Source organism: Corvus hawaiiensis, chromosome 3 (assembly GCF_020740725.1).
Source record: "Corvus hawaiiensis isolate bCorHaw1 chromosome 3, bCorHaw1.pri.cur, whole genome shotgun sequence".
NCBI lineage: Eukaryota > Metazoa > Chordata > Aves > Passeriformes > Corvidae > Corvus > Corvus hawaiiensis.
The window spans coordinates 96399744-96421691 of record NC_063215.1 but is presented as its reverse complement, the minus strand read 5'-3'; the positions used below and the strand labels follow the sequence as shown (position 1 = coordinate 96421691).

The 21948-nt window shown below is 43.6% G+C and overlaps 1 long non-coding RNA gene across 1 annotated transcript in view; it reads left to right on the top strand.

The window, feature by feature from the left end:
* Positions 1-19040, top strand: part of LOC125324148 — a 40101-nt gene extending 21061 nt beyond the window's left edge. Inside the window, exons 2-4 of the long non-coding RNA XR_007202833.1 lie at positions 6184-6279; positions 17935-18004; positions 18643-19040. This is a non-coding gene — a long non-coding RNA (uncharacterized LOC125324148). The remainder of the gene's footprint in view (positions 1-6183; positions 6280-17934; positions 18005-18642) is intronic.
* Positions 19041-21948: the final 2908 nt, after the last annotated feature.

The window sequence follows — 21948 nt, the reverse complement described above, 5'->3', positions numbered from 1 at the left end:
CTTCACCTGAACACTGTCAGGCAATCAATCATTTGCTTCAAGGTTACTGTCTTTTGAAGCCATCAAAGATTTCTTTTTTATGCTTCTCTTACTTACACAGACTGGTAGAGGAGACATGAAAGGAGCTTGATGATAGTTCTATCTTGGTGCTCAGGGCACTTCAGCAATTTTTTTGTCAGAATCAGAGATTCTTGGCCTTCATCTTCCTGAAAGTGTCCAAATAACACCAATACAAGGCTTCTTTGTTACAGAATCATAAAACAGTTTGGGTTTGAAGGGCCCTTTAAAGGTCATGTAGTCCAACCCCTCTGCAATGAGCAGGGACATGTTCAGCTAGACTAGGCTGCCCAAAGTCCCAGACAGCTGACCCTCCGGGGATGGGGCATCCACCACCTCTCTGTGCAATATTTGCCAGTATTTTGCCACCCTCACTGTAAATAAATTATTTATCTGTAGCCCGAATCTAACTTCCTTTAGTTTAAAAGCATTACCTATGTTTTCTTCTATCACTACCGGCCCTACTAAAAACTCTGCCTACATCTTTCTTGTTGACTCCCTGTAAGTGCTGAAAGACTGCAACAAGGTCGCCCTGGAGTGTTCTCTTTTCCAGGCTGAACAATCCCAATTCTTTCAGCCTGTCCTCATAAGGGAAGGTTTTCATCCCTCTGATCATTTTGTCTCGGGAAAGAAATCTTCTGTGGATACACATACAACAGCAGTAGCACGTTGTTTGATGACTTCAGTGCATGGGTTCTGCAGGTGAGACAATTTGGTTTAAACTATTTAGCAGACATTTAAACTCAGCTCAAGGACATTGCATGGAAGTGACTGAGGATTGCTGATGGGATGTGTGCTGCTCACTCAGTGCTGAGGGTGGGGGAGCTTGAGCTATAGAGAGGTACAAAATTGGTCGGCGGTAAGAAGAGAGAGGAACTGAATAATCCTTTACTCCCACACCCAGAGACATTTCTGCTGCCCGCGCCCTGATTTATGGTAAACTGCAAAACTACAAAAAGCCATAAAATATCTGAAATAAGTGCAAGGATCATCCTCTATATGCTTATTTGTATCTATGCAACTAACTGAAAGGAGATTGTAGCAAGGTGGGAGTCAGTCTCTTTTCCCAAGTAACAAGGGCCAGGACAAGAGGAAATGGCCTCAAGTTGAGCCAGGAGAGGTTCAGATTGGATATTAGGAAAAAATGCTTCAGGAAGAGTTGTCAAACATTGGAACAGGCTGCCCAGGGAAGTGGTTGGGTCAGCAACCCTGGAGATATTTAAAAGACATATAATGTGGCACTGCAACACACATCTAGTGTGTCATTTAGGGACATGGTTTAGCAGTGGACTTGGCCATGCTGGGTTTACAATCAGTCTCAATGGTCTTAAAGGTCTCTTCCAACCCAAGTGAATCTATGTTTTTCCTCTAGTAACTTTCCCTGTTCTCAATTATCCCAGAGACACCAGGGAGGATTAGTGCTGCAGGAGACCACAGTCTCCTCCTCCTCAGATGACCATTTTACTGACACCTTCCTGCACCAGTTTGGGGTATGTACATTGCCAGCACACAGTGGCACTGCATGATCTAGATAACTGACTTCCTTGCTTTGTAATTTTTGGAATTATGTCACCATCTACAAACACAGATGCTGTGATTTTTGAGGAATATGCAACTTTTCCTCCTTGTGGATGGGTGAAAGAGCCCTGCAGGAGAATACAGCCTTGCTCTGGTGACAGGTTCCACTTGGAGCTCATCCAGGGTATTCTTTCCCCTTGTATCAATTACTGCATTTCTCTGCAGCTCCAAGAAACACAAATAAATAAATCAATACACAGGCTTTGGGAGCAATTCTTGACAGCTACAGCAATTGTCAACTACTTAGACTCCTCATGTCCATGAGTTCAGCCAGGATTGGTGTGCTCCTCACATGCCATTTGTGTGGCTCAGGAACAGTAGCATTCAGCACTTCCTTTTCCTTTGTTTTAGAGAATTACAGGACAGGTTGTGTGCTGGTGCAAATATAGCTGGTTGCTCTCCACACTGGTATCTTTCTGTACCGTATGTATAGCTTTGATAAGCAGCATATGTGTCTGCTTCCCGACTATACAGCATTTCCACTCTGATCTCAGGAGTGTAGCTAAATCAATATATCCTTTGTGATGTGCAGATGGAAATAATCTCCAGAAAGATGCATTTCTGAGCTTTGCCCAGTATGTATTTATTTGAGAGGTACAGCTGGTTTGTGGAAAGGTACAATCCAAGACCATATGTGAGCACACTGCTAACCCAGCTCAAGCAGCTTTAGGCTGCTATTGAGCCCCTCATGACCATCAGCAGGGCCTCTGGAGGCTCCTTTGATGTGAAGGGAATTGCCAGGCAGGGCGTTGCTTGGCCCCTGAGGGGTGGAAGGAGGGCAGCCTGTCTTTACAGCCCGTGGTGTTCTGCTGCTGGCTGCTAAACCCTCCAGCATCCCTCAGGGCCTTGCCAACTGCCCCAGTGTCAGGTTGCCACAAGGTGCTCTTCAGTCCTGCTCCCTGAACTGGACCAGGTTCAGACAGGCCATTTCCACCGGGGAGTGGCATGGGTGAGGTTTTTTGGTCTGCTGTCTACTGCTGCTAGTTGCTGGACCTAAATCCAGATTTCAGATCTGTAATCAGATACAAGTGAAAATGTCCCCGTAGTCCACGACTGCTTGGGGTGACACTTGGATTCAGGTTCAGTGTCCAAAGGTGTCTGACAGACTCTACGTTTCCCATCCTGTGATTTAAGAGAATTAAATTTCAGGTAGTTTTGCCTAATTCAAGCCCCTCTGGATGCTAAATGGGTAACGCACATCTAGTAAACTCACACTGGCAATGTAAAAACACTTTTGTTTCCTTAAAGGCTTGCACTGTCAAAAATGACATGATGATTTGAATCAGAATACATGAGGACCCAGCAAATCATCCACACCTGTAAAAACACAGGTTCAGAATCTATACCTGCATCATTAATGACATGCCCATAAGAAAACATTATATGGGGGAAATTCAAGTAACAAAAGAAGAGAGATAGTTGGTTTTTTGGTGGAATTCACCTCAGCTGTTAGTATGAGGCTGATGCTGACCTGTTTTCTCTCCAAGGACTATGCAGCAAACCCAGGGCAAGGAGGGCTGTACTTGGTGTACGCTATGGAGGCTGTAGAGGAGCAGTTGGGTGGCACCATGACCTGTCACCCCCCAGCTGACAAACTGCACAGTGGATATGGGTACTGGGGCAGTTTGCTAAGAAGACTCATGTCTGTTTGCACAGATTTATTCACAGATTTTTAAAAATATAGTTCCCTTGTGTGAGTCAAGCTGTGAACCCCTGAGTTTTGGTTCCTCCCAGAGCAGTTTCACAAGAAACTTGTGCTTTCTTTCCCAGAGTGGACATTTTCCATCTAATTTTACAACCCAAAAGCCTCACTCCTGTGCATAATCAGATGTTCAGGCAGATAGCTCTCCATTAATAAAAACTCTTGGGATTTCAGCTCACAAGTTGAGCTTCCAGTTACACACTGAAAGCAGCCCTGGAAAACTCACTTCTACCCACTGAATTTGGATAAATACTCCTGGAATAGTCTCTTCTCTGTCTCGTGCTGCTCTCATCACCATCTTCATATTACTAAGGGCTAATTCTAAATCAAGTTACAAATACTTCCTGAGCACAAGAGCCCATTGCCATGTGCTGGAATCATCTGGGAGCTGCTCCTCTTCTTCCTTTGCAGTGGGGTGAGGTGAGGTGAGGTGAGGTGAGGTGAGGTGAGGTGAGGTGAGGTGAGGTGAAGTGAGGCAGGAGGGCCCAGCGCCATCAGTTCCCTCCCTAGAAAGGTCAATGCAGAGTCTCAGGAACGTTGGCACCACCAGCAGCCTTGGGGGCTCCACTTTGTGCCGCAGTGGGGGCCTCTGAGACCATACAACATGCATGGATTGCTGTGTGTGTATCTACAACAACTTTCATTGCAGGATCCCTCAAATATCCCCTGCAGACCTTACAGGGAGTGTCTTTTGCCATGTGAAGAGCCCCTTGGTCCCCTGAGAGAAGGAGCACATGTGGCAGCAGGGGTCCTGCCCCTCCTGTAATGCTGTGTGGCCCCGGGCAGGATGGTCCCCTTTGCGCAGCCAAGCACTGTGATGTGACACGGTGACGTGGGCTTTGCAGAGGTCAGACATCAGTCAGCAGCAGGGCTCTGGCATCCCCTCACAGCTCTGCTGTTTGTAATATTTATTATCTGCGCTGTGATAATGCTCGAAAATGGATGCTTCTTTCTGAATAAAAGGAGAGTCGCTGCTCGTATCTCAGGGATAAAAGCCTGGCTGGCTGGAAATCAGTGCAGGGTGCTGAAAACGGGCAGAGCAGCTGAGCCAAGCACAGTGGTCCATGTCCCTGGAGAGCAGTGCTTTGGTTCTCCAGAGGAGAGGCTGCTGCTTTGGCACTGAGATGGACCTCCTCTTCCTTTTGCTGTTGCAAGCAGCGGTGGAAAACCCACTCTCCAGCATGGACTGCCTAGGCAAGCCAAGCCCTGCAGAGCCCAGTCCTGGCTGACCGTGATGATAACCAGCCATATGCCTTCTGTTCACACCCTTACTATTGATTTGTCAGCTCTGCCCCCTCTACCAGCCCAACACCGCAAGTGCTCCTCCTTCCCTTGCATTTATTTGACCTTGTGGTCCTATTCTCTCTGTATTAACTGTGATACAGCAGCAGGAGGTTTCAGGAGGTTTTTCACAAGGTCTTCAGGAGGTTTTAGGATGAAGGCAGTGGAGTGATACAGGACAGCCTATGAGGAAAGATGCTTGAGAGGACTCACACCTCTGACCCAAGAGGAGAGGGAAACACATCAAATCCCATCTGAATTCACAGTGTAAAGGGACAGTGCAAAATGGCAATATTTTCGTTCTGTTGCCAAAATGTGAACTTTGCAAAATGTGAGGCTTGCTGTCTGAAAGGTGTTCAGTGTCCTTCAAGACACCATTTCAGTGAGCTCATCCCCCAGGACCATGTCCTCACTGGAACTGCGTGTCTATGCATGCACACTACCCCAGCACAAATCCAAAAATCCTTCCCTTTAACAAGTTTGCAGAGCCTCACAAAAACCTATGGGAATATCTGGTTTTGCATGCAAATATTTACCAAGAAAAAATAGATACTTTTCCAGAGCTTCCAGTACAAGGCTTCTTCTGCAGAGAAACTGCCAGCTGTACATGCGTGCTGGTTTGGCACTGGGACAGCACATTCCCTAGAGAGTGGAATGACATCACAAACTCCTTTTGCTCGTGAACCCCTTTCCACGAAGCAGGTGAGAGCATGCTGAACTGGCTCCTGCATTCTAGCTTGGCTGTTTTCTAAATGTCATTTGAAAGTCTCACCCCCTCCTCCCTCCTCCCTCTCTCCCCAGTTTTATCCCTCTTGCAGGAGGCAGCCATCAGCGACAAAACCACAATGCAGGGCTTGGCTGGCTGCATGCATCCAGCAGCTGCTCTGTTCCAAGTTCTGGGCAAGCCACAGCTATCCAGATTCCCGCTTGTCCTATGTCTTCTGCCTCAGTTGCAGTTCAGCATCTTGAGCTAGAAGTACCACTAATTGACCAGCTTGGACGGGTTGCCAGCACTGCAGTACAGTCAGCCTGCTGTCCCCAGTTGTCTGTGCCTTTCCCCCCTTCACTACACTTCCAGCCCTTCCTGATCCAAAGCTTGTGACATCTTCCAAGTCCTCCTTGCATTCAAGACTCTAATTCGGCATGTGGTATGCTGTGCTTTTCCAGCAGGCTGCTTTTTGTCATTATCTCTCCACCCAAGTGAATGTTCAGGATGGGCATGTTCTTTCTTCAATTATTGCAGAACTAAAATGTAAGCAATAAATGCTAAAGCCAGATTTTTCTAATACAAAAAATCAAGCAAAATCTTTGTGTTCTCATATAATTATTCTGAAAGAGTTGCAAGCCTGGAAATAAAAATAAAATACTGTGTCTTAAAATATGAAGCAATGTTTTCTTTCAGGATAAGAATAAGGATGTGATTTAAGTTTGCTTTAGCCCATTTCTTCACTGTGTTGTGCTGACATGATTGTTCAAAGAAATTGTGCTTTTGGAAGGAAAAGGTTAAAGTTTGCTACTGATATTCATCAGGAGATGGATATTTAATCTTTAATCTCTTGTTCTAGGCCCCTACTTCGGATCAACTCATTATCCCGAATAAACGATGTGTCATTCCCATTATTTATGTTTCACTGCAGCCAAAGTATCTGGACCTCGTTTTGGTAAGCACCATTCATTTCGACCCATTCAGTATTAATCTCCCTTCTAACATCTTTCCTGTCCTATGTGCTGTCCCCTATTTGCTTTTATGTTTTCCGCAGAGTGTTTATAAAAGGATAATCTTTTACAAAGCAGACAGAATTTTTGTGTATAAACTGCTCTGTTTGAATGCCTCATTGATATACCATCTAAACTGAAGTGTTCAGCAAGATTAGTGCATCCACTGAGCCACTGAACTGGGTAAAAATATGGGAACTGCTCCTTTCTTTATAGCGAGAGAGGGTAGCTAATGATGCCATCTTCTTTTAAATAGGATACTTTTAGCAGATGGACTCGCAGAATATGAATACATTGCACAAATGAAAAATAATAAACAAAGGAGGTGGCTTATTGTGACAAACAGTAGGAGAAAAAGACACAAAATGTATATGTGTAAAGACCACGAGCCAGTTTCCATCTTAGTGAAACTGGTGTAAATGCAAAATAACTCAGTCAAGATGACGTGAATTAGTGGGGTTTTTTACATCATTGTCGCTCACGTCAGGAGCTGGTCTCTTTGTATCATAAATGCCGATGACTTCAGCTAGGATAGGGACTCACAATGCCTTGAAATGCAAATGATACATTTTTCTCTTCCACATGCTGATAAAAAATTTACAGTGAGAATATTTTGAGCACCATCCCCTCCTTTTTGCATGAAGTAAACAAATGAAGACTGCCTGGCACACAAAATGTACACTTATTTCGGCTGTCTCCTTTGCAGCATGTGCCTGGTGACATCGGGTGCCACCGACACACCCTCGGAGATGCCGACACTTTATGTTAGAAGAACACAGTATGCAAGTGAATCTGTGCCCATATTCCCACATTTAGACGGCAAAAATCCCAAACAGACATGTGGCAGTATCATTTGAATGGCATAGATTCTTAAATACATTTGTCACGTTGTACACTTGCCAGCTCTTCTTTGAAGATATAAACCACCAAAACACTCCACATTTTATCCATCATGACTCCGACAACATGTAGCACTGTTTAGCATGTTATTTTAGTTAAACTGCACCATTGTTGTCCATCTATTATGACATAAACTAGGATTGGTGCCCTTGCAGTAAAATTAAATGAAAATTGTAAGAAAGTGTTGGGAAAAAGAAAACATTGAGAAAGTCATGCCATTCATTTGGCAGTGAAGGAATGTGAGGAGAAATATTAGAGAAGCAGGAAGCACAAAAGGTGCCAGGCACCCCCAGTTCCAGCTTTAAAAGGGATCACTCATGTTTACAAGGGGCTGCATGGGGGGCACGGTTCAGTGCCACCTTTGGGTACTGAGTGTGGAGAGGGATGAGACCCCTTGGAATGGCTCCCCTTGTCATTTTTAATTCACCTCCCCCACTGATACGACCCAGACCTGACTTCTAGTAAGAAAACACTGTTCATGGCTATTTCGGGAGTCTGTCAACACCACTGCGGGGTTACTGAGAGCAGTTTGTGGGTTGGCGAGAGAGGTAAGCCAGCTTACACCCAACTTACTGAGTTGTCACTGCTCTTTGGAGATAGTCCATGTAATTTAGTACACAGAAGCAGTCTCAAGAAAATAATTGCCTATTCAGTCCTAAGAAGACTGGCAATAAGAAAATGAGTCTGTTGCTTTCTGGTTGCCATTAGCTGAGGTTAAACTCTTCCTGTCGTAGCACGGTGCCTGCTGGGTGGGTGGTCTCGACACAGGAGAGGAAAAACTGTATTTGGCACAAATTGGCCTACTTACTGGTGGGATTAGCATTGGACTGGTCTGGAGAGAGCTACTCTCAGTGCTAGGACCCATGCTCTCCCCTGTGTTCAGTGGTCAAATCTCTTGCAGAAACCAGTCCAGTACCCACTGTGCTGCAGGGGGCCAGGCACACAACAATGTGAAACAGAAGAGATTTAATGACACATGCTTGACTATTTCTGATGTTTTTCACCAGTGGAGTAATAAAATAGGGAATTTTTCCTTGGAAAGATGATCAGACATGACCTTCTTGGCCTAAAAGTTTTAGTGACAGAGCAGTGCTTTTAAGTGTAATGTATTGCCTAGCAGTTTTGTGTGATTAGCCTGGAAATCCAACAGGAAAGAACATTCCTGCAGACATCAAAATCTTTGCAAAAGTGATACAGAGATGACTTGTTCCAAGAGTCCATGGTTCTGGAATGTGTCGGACTTGCTGTACATGTGCAGGTCAACTGCATGGTGCATTGCATCGCTCGGATGCAGGATGTGGCAGCCCTGTCACTTCCTAGTCATCATGTTGGCAGGTCTTATCCAGACAGATTTTTCCCAAGCACCAGATCAAGTCAGTGAAGTCTTAAAAGAACAATATTTGTAAAAATTGTAGTTGCAGCAGTGTGGGGAGCGATTTCTGGGTGATTTATTTGCACTTAATTAGCTTACTCTTGTCACTTACTCTGATTAATGGTGGGCCTGGGATGAACCCACCAGGTGTTTGGTAGACAAATTAGTGGTTTTAGATCTGTAGCAGAACAAGTGAGACAAAGGGAGGATGAGTGAGAGAGACCATGGTAAAATTTCTTTCTTTGGGTGAAAAATCAAGATTTCACACTAGCAGCATGGTTGAAGTGAGTACTGACCAACCAGGTGACTCTAGCATGCCTGGGATGCATTTGCTCTGTGAAGGACATATGGGAATCTTTTCCTTGTGGATTATTTGGGGTTTTGGCAGAGTGGCCAAGTCTCCCTGGCTCCAAGTACGCAGGGCAGCATGAGAGACACGGTATGTCTTGGGCAGAGAGGGGTACAGCCTTTCTTTGCATGCATGAAGTGGTGTAAGGTGGGACTATGCATCCAGGGAAATCTCTTTAAATAGGATTCCTTGCAGGGCGCCATTTTTAGCTGCCAAGGCAGGGTGGCTCATTTGAGGGTCCAGTGGGTAATGAGTGCAATTCCTTTTAAGGTTCTCCAAGTGGAGAGTCTGCACTAACTTCTACATCAGGATTGCATTTTTCTCTAATGCCCTTTTCTCTGCCCCTCCTCCCCCCTCCCCCCCCCCCCCCAAGTACCTCTTCTGTAAAAGAAATGAAGCTCTTCTGGGTGTCCCTCTTGGAATAACCATCCCTGACCACTTCACTTTGAGAATAATTGGGAATGTTTCCTGCAGATGCTGTCTGAGCACACAGAAATGCCAGAGTGATAGACACAGCTTAAATCCCTAGACTGCCAGACAGATAAAGATGGTCTGTCCCAAAATCTGCCTATCCCTTGTATCACCATGTCAAAATGAAGCAGAAGCCTTTCACACATCATCACTTCTGTTAGCTTAAGTCCAGATCCTTGCATCCTTACTCATGGTTAGTAATGCGTTACTGCACAAGTCTCCAGGGCCCCTGCTGGAAGAAGAATATCTTTAAACCTACAACTGGAATCTAAGTATCAAAGCTGCAACAATTCCTTAGCTGTGTTCAAGGTAGCACTAATTAATTTATGAACCAAAAGAAAATGATGCTGTTTACCTAACTAGCTCTTCCTCTGGCTATTAGTAATTTGAGGGATCAGATAAGTACAAATAAATACACTTATAGCTCTTTTCATTGTCCTCACCAAAGAAGCCTGTTAGGACTGGAAGGCAGGTTTTAAATCCAGAACAGAGCATTGTAATTGTGCTGCCTTGTGTGCATAGCCCAGGCCATTCATTTTGCACCCACCATTTCACTTCATGGTATCATTTCACTTATGGGGACATTTCTGCACATATGAATACATCCCTACGCAAAGTGTTTTGCCAAGTGAGATTTTTTGGTCCTCATTTGGAAAGCCCCAAAAGATCTGGCTTTCAGGTTTCTTCCGAGCTCAGAAAAAAAATCTGATGAAAGCTGAATCAGTTAACACCAAATTGGGTTGATAGGGGGATCCTTGTCTTCTCAGCTAACGGTATGAAACCAGATAAAGGGGCTGATCTGACAGCTGAATAGATTTCCAAAGAGGGGTCCTTTTCTCCCCTGCCCAAATAATATGATAGAGATATGCAAGGGTATGTGTGTGCCTTTCAACAGCAGGCAGAGTCCGAGAGCTTACTTATCTCTGAACAGTTTCTCTGGTGTCTGAAGTAAAGAATGCAGAGTTTCTGAACAATCAGGGAGCAGATGCTTTTTCTGTTTCTCCTTGAGTGACCAACCACACCAGAACTTATTGCCTCATTCTCGTTAGCGCTGTGCATTTTCATTAGGGACAGAAACACTGCAGCTCTCAGAAAATGTTCAACACCATGAAAGATTGAGCCTTTAAGTTTAACAGTGTAATCTTTGTAGTGCTTCCTCACAGTCTTCCACTGACTACCTCACTCTGAATTTATTCCCCAGTCACTGGAACATCCTGACGTACTATTGTTCCTCTGGACTTGTCATTGTCTTTATGAAAGTCTGTAGGGGAAAGAAATGGACAGTAAATCTCTTTGGTGCAAATTTTGGGTCCTTTGCACCAGCTGATGTGGAAAAAAGCCTCTGGTCCTTCTAAATGGATAGTTTGTATTTGAAGGACTGCATGACTCTACTCTTCGTTTACTTTTGCAATTTTTATGGCAAAGTTGTAATTATCTCTTTTTTTTTTTTGTCAGTAGCTGCAAATATGGAAGGAGTTTTGGACTGTATGTCTCTCATGGTGATCTACTTTTTCACCTGGTTTTGCTTTCCCTTCTTCCACATGTCATTTTTGACAGATAAGGATTCTGCATGTTGCACATCACCTAACCAACCGTGGTGTCTCGATGTTTGGATGTGGAGGCTTTGAAACTTCAGAAATGGCTGAATTTCTTGAATACCTCAATCTTTTTAAAGGAATCAAGTATTCTATCATTCACCAAGGGAGAGGGAGGTGGAAGGCACTTGATTAGTAACGCGATCCAAAGTCATTTAGCTCTAAATTAGCAGTGGGAGCAACTGATAGCTACTTTCATGTGAAGGTTGGGCAGTGTGAAATAAGCTTGTGGTTTCCATCTGGTTTCTTGGGGAAAGCACCAGTACCACTGCATACAGTATCACTGTTTGCATTCCCTCACACAATTTTAACAAAAAGACAGATGGTCTTCTTTCTGACCCAGCTCTTGGGACTTAGTGAGAGTTCTGCCATCAGTTTCAGTGACTCTGGATCAAGCCTAAGTAGACAAAGAGCTTGACCTTCCCAAGAGCCAGATAGATACCTCTAGGGTCGGGGACAATGTGTCCCACAAAACATTGCACTGCTTCTATCCGTATTCTGGGTAAGAATCTCAGTGGTTTTTAATCTGGCTCTGGAGTTCGTTTTCAAACGTGTCAATAGCTACTGCAAATTCATTTTCATTCACAGCTAACAAAGTTCTGTACAGCTGGAAAGACACACATAACAAAACAGTCCTTTCTCTTAGAGACACTTTTTAATGCCACTGACAGCAAAACCATTACAGAATTCCATGGACAAAAAGCCATGAAGGTAGAATAAGAAATGTAACCTTCTGACTTGTGAGTGGAACTATGTCATCCTTTAAATGTTGTCACTTCTGATGCTTTACTTTGAAACTAAAGGCAGTGTTTTAATACAGCTTGCGTAATTTTTCCCTGTTTTTTTATGCTGAGCCATTACAGCACTCTGCTGCGAGGGCCAACTGCTCTAGCCAAAATTGTTGACCTACACACTTTTTAAAGAGTACCTCATTTCTTCTACTCAGATTAATCAGGGGCTTTTCTCCACACAGAAAAGTTTTGCTATATTCCTGTGGTTTTTCAGAAATTAGCGTGGGTTACTACCACTGACAGTGTACAAGTTATTGTAGAATCATAGAATGGTTTGGATTTGAAGGGACCTTAAAGATCATTTAGTTCCAACTCTGCTGCCATGGGCAGGGATACCTTCCACTAGACCAGATTGCTCAGAGCCCCATCCAGCCTGGTTTTGAACACTTCCAGGGATGGGGCATCCATAACTTCTTTGGGCAATCTGTTCCAGTGCCTCGCCACCCTCACAGTAAAGAATTTCTTCCTAATCTCTAATCCAAACCTACCCTCCTTCACCTTAAGGCCATTCCCCCTTGTTCTATTACTACATGTGAAAAGTCCTTCTCCAGCTCTCTTGTAGCCCCCTTTAACTGCTGGAAGGTGTGATAAGGTCTCCCGAAAGCCTTCTCTTCTCCAGGCTGAACAGCCCCAGCTCTGTCAGCCTGTCTGCATAGCAGAGGTGCTCCAGCCCTCTGGCCATTGTTGTGGTCCTCCCATGGACTTGCTCCAGCAGGTCCATGTCCCTCCCATGCTGGAGACCCCAGAGCAGGATGCAGCACTCTGGGTGAGGTTTCACGAGAGCAGAGTAGAGGGGGAGAATCACCTTCCTCAACCTGCTGGCCATGCTGCTATTGAAGTAAATAGTTAATAACTACATATTCATAGTAAATAACTGATATGAGGCTGACACAACTAGCATTATTTGATCAACTGTATTACCAAATTAAATACAAGAGAGTTGGAACAATCTGGAATAACTGAAGTAGGTCAATGACACCTAGAATTACATAGGTGACAAGTGGGAGCAGGTTCTCTCTTAGTGAGTGGCTTTGTGATTTTGAACAGGTCTGTAGCATATGTATATTGCATTGTTTATGATGCAAATGAGACTGGTATGATGCTTTCCAGTGCCTAAGAGAGGAATTATTCCTAAAAGAAGCCTTGTCCCTGAAGGAAGAGCCCTGTTCCACAATGAATTTTACTTTCATTGTGACATTTTGAAGGTACTACATGGTAATGACACATTGCTCCAGTAATTTTTGTACAATGTCTCTATGAGCTCTCTCCATCTGTCATGACAGCATTAGTCTTGGCATCTCTGATGAAAGAATCAAAATTAAAAGGGAGAACAAAAAGTCAATTTCTAATGGGTTCCAAACACCCATATCTTACAAGCGTGAATTAAATATTGCTCTCATCTTGCAGCCTTCCAGCCATATTACATGGATAAAAACCTCAAAACTATTTACAATTAAAAATCCTGTTACAAGCTGAAATATATATAAAGTAAAATAATATTCAGCTGTTTAAACTAACCTGTTGATAGGCTGTCATCTGTCATTTGATTTGCACTTCATTTGAATTAATAAAAAGTAAACCATAAGCATCATGATTTACAGTAATATAAAAGCTATTACAAAGGACCTTCATCATAAGCTTCTTTGTCATAAAGCTATTGTATCTTACTTTCAATCACTAAACACTGTTAAAAACATTTCCTAATATGATACTGCCTGATGTAATATACAAATTCCTTTGCTTCAAAGACCAGCTATAGAAACAAACTAGAAGCTTCCTCTTGCATAAATACTTAAAAAAAAAAAAAAAAAGTATTTTCACAGTGTCCTTCACCTTTTCTTATGGCCACACACACTTATACAACCACATAGCTCAGGTTTCCCCACAGCCATTAAAAAACCTTTATGCCTCCTCCTTTATTTTAAATAACCCTTGGACAAACAACATCTAGTAACTCAAATACACCAATTTCTTTACTCCTATGAAAAGTGTCATGGACTTAATATTGATCTCAGTTTTGTATCTCCTGTTAAAAATTATTTCTCTTCCCAGATGTGCTGCTTTAAGCAGGAGCTGGTGGATACCTAACGCTACTTCCTTTGGGGTGTCCTCACCCCTGGTATGTGAGCAGTCCCCCTGGCTCTTGTCTATACTGTCTGGTCTTTCCAGTGCCACAGTTTCTCATAGGAGATGTGATACCCCTGCCTGGCCCTGGCAGCACTCCCCAGGTGCCCACAGACAGGAGTGCAAGGAGAGAACCTGGGAGCACTCAGGGACCCCAAGATCCCCAAGGCACACCAGGGCTGCTAACATATCTTTCAGTTTCACTCAGAAGACACATCTCTCAGTGTCTTCTTAGCTCTCTCTGACAAAGCTGTGCTCAGTGTGTGCTAGTCCTGGCAGGAAGACCTGGCCCACACAAATAAATTATCTTACCTCCCAGTGGGGTAAGAAACGCCTGGTGAGCTGCTTGCTGTGGGCTGGGTGAAATCAATGCCATTTGCTTATACCTGGGAACACAGGAAAAAGTTCATTTGAGAACAGTTATGTGTGAGCAAGAGGTTTGGAATAAATGTCCTCCTGATGTCCTCCCTGACTCAAATCATCCTATGGTCCTACCTACAGTGAATGGTCCTGTGGGTCAGTACAAGTTTGGCACAGACTGAAGAAAACTGTCCAAAGCCTTTAGGATGTGTCTGGCAATGAAAGCGTGTCTGCTCAGGGCTAGCACAATACCCTGTTCCAAGATCACATTGGTGGTCTTTTGCCTTCCAAAATTACCAGTGATTTGTTATCATTCACTGCTGGAGGACAGTGTGGTTTCTCTGAGAGGAACTCATGCCCACAGCCACTGAGACACAAAGGACCTAGTTTGGGCTTCTAGTAATTCAGCCATGTCCTTAGTGCACCAGGTAGGGGCTGAGCTACTGAAGTATCGTGGTATACTTCAGAATTATTTGTGTAGAATTATGTGGAATTGTAGTGTGATGGAAACTAAAAATGTGGCAGTGGACTGACACTGAGGAGCACTGTCTTGCCGGTGAAGGGTCGAGTTTGCTTCCCCTTGGTTTGGTCCTCTCCAAAGCCCCTTGCTTCTTTCCTTGTCTGTCCTCACAAGTCACAGCACATCATGTCACAAAACTGATATAGCTGGGCATGCTACTTCAGGGTTTCAGCAGATCCTGTATTTGGAGTAGTTTGAAAAGTGTCTAGTGGCTGTGTCACATGATTTCTCTGTAGTGTGAGACCAGCCGGCAGAGAGCCGTGAGCTCACATGTTTGGATGGCTTAGTTTCTGCATACAGATAACGTGAATATCTGCTTGGCAGTGTTTTACAGCAACTGAACATTCCTGACGCTGCCTCTTTTCATCCTTCTGCTCCCGCTTCCTTAACAGCAGAATCAGCAGCTGTAACAACACATGGAGGACACTTGGCAGCTGCAAGACACAGATGCTGAGCTCTGTAATAAACTTCTCCTGTAGAAGAATCTGAGTGCTTTTGCTGGCTGCTTAAAAGTCCTTATTGCTGTCTGACTCACTAGCTCAACAAGCAGTTACAGCGTGCTGGTGGCTGTTGCTAATCACTGTTGGAGTTGTAAGGACCAACCTAACTGTCCTTCTTGATCCTTTAGGATGCTGCTATAGCCTGGTTTTAATAATTTGTAGGTGAATTGTGTGCTTTGAAGGTAGATATTGAAGAATAAGGTACTGTGCAATGTTTCAGTGGGCCATTTCTTTTTGTATCTAGAGATAGGCAATAGGCCTGGTTTTGATCACAAGTCACAATGTGCAAACCAGAAATAACTTCACTGCTGTTAAAGGGGTATAAGCTGTTATAAAACAAATGTGAGTGAGGTCAGGGGCAAAGGAGAGCTTTACATGAAGTCTGCATTACCTGCTAAGGAAATGGTAAATCTTTAATATCTCAGAAAGTGGTGTGTTGGAATTGGCCTGTGATAAGGATGTGAGTAAGGACTCATGACAGCAGGTTAGTGTTAGGATGGGAGGTGGGCTGATTTCAGAAAAGCCTTGCAGAAGTGTGTTTTAAGGAGCCATTTGAATCTGCAGCGAACAGCCAACTTGGAAGGTTGTCCTGGAGTCTAAAGAACACTGGGAAAGAAACCAGAAACAGATGCTTGTGGACATAAAGGCAGAGAGAGGAAGCTTCTTGGGCAATAAGTCTGGTGTGTGGCCAAGATGGAAAGGAGGAGTGCTAGAAAGAGATAGTTGGAGATGCAAGCAAGAGGAGAGCTGTAAACAAGGAGCCATAGGTTAATCTCGATGTATAACATGAGGAGACATGACAAAGGAACACGAGAGAAGAGTGGCATGATCAGTGATGGGGGAACGATGCTTTTGGTCAAAAGTTCCTTCCATCTCTTTCTGGGGAACACTGAAGTCATAACAGTAGCAAAGATATGGTACCAGTGGGAGTGGGACGGGAAGCACAGGCACAAGTAAGGGTGCAGGTTGGACAGAATGGACCTTGTATTCAGTGCCACAGGGCTGAAGGGACAACTCTATGTGACAGGATTAGCAGGCAAACCAACATGGGCAACATTGTGATGCTACAGACTGCATGATCAAGAGGTAGATGAGGCCTTCTTCAGAAAACAGTAAGAAACTTGATGATTGCAAGCTCTGGTCCACATGGGAGACTTGACCACCCTGGTATCTGCTAGAGGGGCAGCATAGCAGGTTACAAGCAATCCAGGAGGTTCCTGAAGTACACTGCTGGCAACTTCCTGACACATGTAGTTTAAGAGCTGATGAGGGAAGGCACTTTGCTAAGCCTCAGACCTAAAACCAAGGAAAAACACATCGGATAGGTGAAGGCTGGAGCATAACTAGCTGCTTACTTTTACATTAGACTGTAAAATGGTAGAGTTCAGGATCCAGAGGGAAAAGAACAACAGCAAAAAGCAAGATTAAAACCCTGGGCTTCAAGAAAGCACAATTTGGCCTGCTCAGAGGCTTGCTTCAAAAAATCCTGTGGGCTACAGCTCTCGAGACAAAAGGGGTCTAGAGGAGCTGATTTAAGGTCATCTGCTCAAAAAATTACCTGTCCTGACATGCAGGAAATCAAACAAAGGTTATGCAAGGTCTGTAAGTATGAACTGCTAAAAATCAAACATGGAAAGGAAGAATAAAAGAGGTGGAAGCAGGGACAGATGGCCTGTGAGGAATAGAGAGACACTGTCCAAGAATGGAGTGTTGGGCTTAGGAAAGCCAAAGCCAGAGCTGAATTTAGCAGGAGAGGTGAAAAGTAAAAAGAAAGGCTCCAGTTCTGGAGTCTCCAGTAAAAGGGAGAAATAAACATACTGGAACAAGTCTAGTGGACAAACGAGATGATGATTAAGGAACAGGAGTATCTATCTTGTAGCGGAGAAGCTGAGACAGCTGGAACTGTTTGGCCTGGAGAAGGTTAGGGGGGATCATGTTAATGTGTGTATCCCTGATGGTGGGGAATAGAGACGAGGGACACAGACACTTCTCAGTGTTGTCAAGTGACAAAAGAAAAAACAATAGGCACATGCTGAAATGCAAGAAACTCCATTCCAACATAAGAAAAAACTCTTGTTCATGTGAGGGTTTTGAAACACTGGCACAGGTTGCCCAGCAAAGTTTTGGAGTATCCGGCTTTGGACTTACTCAAAACCCAACTGGACACATTCCTGGGCAACATGCTCTAGCTGACCATGATTGGAGCAGGAGACGTGTGTCCAGGTCATTCCAAGAGGCCCCTTCCAACCCCAGCAATCCTCTGAATGTGCTGTATAGGAACAAGCACATCAGGCAAGTGGGAGCTGACGGGAAATAGTTACCAAAGGGGACATCTCCATAGTATGTGGAAGAGGAGAGTGAAAAGGTTGGGTGGACAAGGGCACTGGCACAGAGTAGGTGGATGCTTCATCCCAGGCAGCACCAGTGTCACCCTGGCAAGACGCTACCACCTAATCTATGCCTGAGGAGAAGACTCCTGTTTCCACTTCAGTTAGTCCTGTTTCCTTCATGAGACTGACATTCACATAAATATTTTTTAACTAGAAGAGGACAGTCCTATTTCTAGTTTGCACAGGAGATGTTTTCCTGTGACCTTTTTTTGTGTCCTTGTACTCCAGCATTTCAAGACAAACAGCTGTCCCAAGTTTCAGCTGGAGGAGGAAAAGGAAGACACCATCAAGCACAAATGTTAGTAAGTCACTTTTCCTCTCATTGTCTGGTATATCTAGGATGATTTTTAACCTTAGAAACAGTTATCTCTCTGATGCCCTTACTCTTGGTATTATTAACTAATATTGGACATCAGCATTTAAAAATTCCTTCTTTAAGCATAAGTCTTTGTTTCTCTTGATATACAGTAGAAATTGATGTGCTTCTTTTGTGGCTGCTGGGTAAATGTTTTGGGAAATAGTTATCAACACTGAATTATATTTTATGTAACAATTGGTGTCCTGTAATTTGATAATATTCAAGGATTCTGGATCTAAATATAGTATATCAAAATTTAATTACAAAAAATCTCATATTCCTCCAAATAAACCACAGGTTAAGCACAAGAAAATAAAAACCTTTAAATATAGGACTTAAATACCTGTTTCAGCCGTGCTTCCATGCTGTTTGCTTGCTTGAAAACATGCGAACTATTTATTTTTAATTCGTATTATCTCATTATTGCAGGTTTCCTTTACAACATGGCTCATTTCAGGCGTTAAAAAAAGCCTAGTGATTTTATCTGAGTTTCAGATTTTCCAGTAGTGATCAGTCACACGTGTAGTGCTAGTTAGAACTGATGTAGCAAACTGGTTTTGTTTCATCTTTCGTCACAGTGGTCATCCAGAAGCCAAAATGTGTTATGACAATCGTCTCCGACATGCAAAGGTAAATGTGAAAAGGAGCCAAGCACTGTTGCAACTGAGGGATTCTGTTAAGAAGCTGAAGGTGACCACTGAGAACTTCTCCCTCCTGCTTACATAAAGAGTGATAGCTTTTCAATGCAAGGACTCCCAATCTTTTACTAAGTAGGCAAATACAGTCGGAGACACATTTTTCTCCATGTGAGTAGCCCCACTGAGGTATCAATGTGATCCACCAGCATCACAGGAACAGGATCAAAGGCTACAAAGAAGGGAAGTTTGGAACTCCAGATGATTTGCTCATCAAAATCAGGTGTTGTGGATATCCTAGCTTTAATTGTTACTGTAATACATGCTTAGAGCCTTCTCCTATATCCCTGTTCTTTCTTCTGCTCAGGGGTAGTTGCATCTAAGCAGGCCACAGCAGGATGCAGGGTTACACTAGCCCCCTGGATCAAGGAGTCCAGTCCAGCTGAGCACTCAGACTTCTCCTTTTCTGTAGAGACCTGAGTGTAGCCTGGGATTGTATCAAGACCTGAAGGAGTATTCTGGGTCCTTCAGCTTAGATGCAGCCTTACAATCTCCTCTATGAATGAAGTGTCTAGTTTGCATTGCATGAATAAAAAAGTGGTGAGTACTGCATGTGCAGGGAAAAATTAATTTAATCCTCCTACAGAGGGTTAAATTAATTGATTGTATTGAAGGTATAATGACATTTGGGGTGTCATCTTTATTGCCTGTGATCACACAGAGAAGTAAACTAATGAAAATGAAGGGTTATCATTTTTCAGACAGGAGAAGAATACCAGGAGGGCGAAAGAAACTGACCATGCGGCAGCACTAGTAAAGGAAAGCTACAAAGGAAGTCATGAAAGAGTCTGGTGGTGTATACAGAGAGACAGGGCTGAGGGAAGGGTGTTGGTGGATGAGCTACAATAATGAGGGGAAGCTGTTTGATCGCTTGCAGCTCCTGGGTCAGTAGCAGCTGCACCTGCATCACCCCTGGGCTCTGTGTGTGCTGGCCAAGGCAGTGGCTGAGAGTGTCTGCTGCTGGGCTGCCCTTCTCCTGTATATCACTGCATAAATCAAACATCTGGGCTCCAGAGAGACCTTATTAGTGCTAAACAACCTTGATTCAATTATGCTACAAGATGCACACAAGATGGTATCTTTTGTACGCTCTTGCGCTGTGAAGGGCTTGTAGGAAGTATGGCACTGGGGAAGGGGGTGGAGAGCATGGAAACTCAATTATTCTCTCATTTCCACAGTTGGTGTGTTGTAGTACATAAAGGGGTGGTGGCTGAAGAGTTTGTATAACCTAATGCCAGGGATAGCTTGAATGGTTTGTGTTTTGAAGATTCCTCACTGTCATTTGCTCCGCAAACTCTATATCTATATAGACAAAAATAAATTGAAACCTGACTTTCAGGCCTGGAGTTTGAAAGCCAACACTTGGCTATGTGGCCAGAGCTACTCAGTTGTGCCTCTGCAGCTTCTGCTGGTTTAAAACTCACTTTTCTTCCCTGATGTTACAGAATGGATGGGCAAAAACCTCAGCAGTAAGGCTTTTTCAAAGAGCCAGGGTGCGAAGTGCACTGCCCGGGCCAAATTCCACACCAGATAATTCCATTGAGGCGCTGGTTTCAACTGGGCATCGTTATCTGCACTTCCTGTCTCCTCCTGCAGTGCCGTGCTACTGAGCAGCTGCTGATTTCCTCCGGCCCAGGCCTGGCTGCATGTCATAGTGGGGCTGCAACGTCCCCTCCCAGCTCTCTGCTTTGCTCACAGGAGTTACGTGGAAAAGGAACAAATTATGCAAAGTGCTTTGAATTCCTCTCTTGAAATTCACGTCTTCTAGTCCGATTATATTTCTCTGCTATGGAGAAAAGTAATATTTTAAAAACTTTCTTGTTGTTTCTGCAGATCTGCCATCCATTTCCATAGATACACGAGTGGTAATAAGGCAGCCAGAAGCTGTCAATTCCAGCCACTCACTGGCTGCCCAGTGAGCAGTGAAAAGCTGCTGAAGTCATCAGGATTTTGCACTTGAAAATAATACAATGGTTAGAACTTTTCTGATACTTTTGAATCAGGAATCCCCAGGTCTGGTAAAGGAGCCACCACTATAAAATAATTAATTAGGTGTCATAACAGCTTGGTGAGTGTGTTCGGAGGATATGGAGGCTAAGGAATGCTAAGGAAATAAGTGACCCATTGAAGGCCGTCCCAGGAGCTAGTGGTATGGGCAGAAAGACCCACCTGTTCTGACACCCTGAGCTCATCCCTGAGTATTGTAGGTGTAGATCACCTTATCTCACCAAATCAGGTTATGGAAATACACCCATCATAATTTTCTTAACAACAAAGCATTTTCCTCTTTTTTTTCTGCTGATAATCGAAGACATCTTTGATTTCTGAAGCAGCAAGAGCCATCAAAAAATAGAAGGGCTGCATTCCTGCAGGATATGGCATATGCTAACTGTTCATTGAATGGTTTTTCCTGTCCATCATGTTGAATTCCTCAGTCAGGTTCTTGCTAGGTCTTCTCTAAGGATAAGGCTTCTGCCACTATGATAGGGAGATTATTCCACAAAGATGTGAGATTATGTGCCATTACTATCTCTGATCACTGAGTTGTTTTTTTCTGGACATTTCCAAAAAAAATGTGTCTTAGCTGTGTTCCAAGGAATGAAAATAAAGTGAAAAATAGAGGAAGGAATATTTTTTATATATATACAATGTCATTACAGCATGCTCTGGTTTTCCATGTTTGATTTTTCAGTATACTCACCCTGTTTCTCAGCTTTTAATTTCTGCTCTGTGAGGTGACACACATTAAGTGATAACTCCTTCATTCTTGCACATAATCCACTGAAACAAATGATCTTTGCATGTTAAGCAATTGTTTGAAGAAGTTAAGGTAGGTGGAACTTGGCTCATCACAATTTATCTTCTGTGAATCCTCATTTTCTCTTCCTGAAAGACCCCCCAGGTGAATGACTGTGTGTGTTTATGAAAAGATTTAGATGCTTCTTACAGTAGGCACTGTTCAAGTAATTCTTAACTCAGCTAACTTGCCATCATACTTCCCAAGTTACAAGCAGTATACCTGGAGTTCTGCACACTCTCTCATAATTATTATTAATCAAAATCAATCCCTGTAAGCACTGATGGGGTTACGCAAGTAACTTATACACACAGTCAGATTGCTGAGTCGGGTCCAGAAAATTACTGTGGCATCACCCAAGTATCCCCAAACCCTCTACATTATCTTCTTTG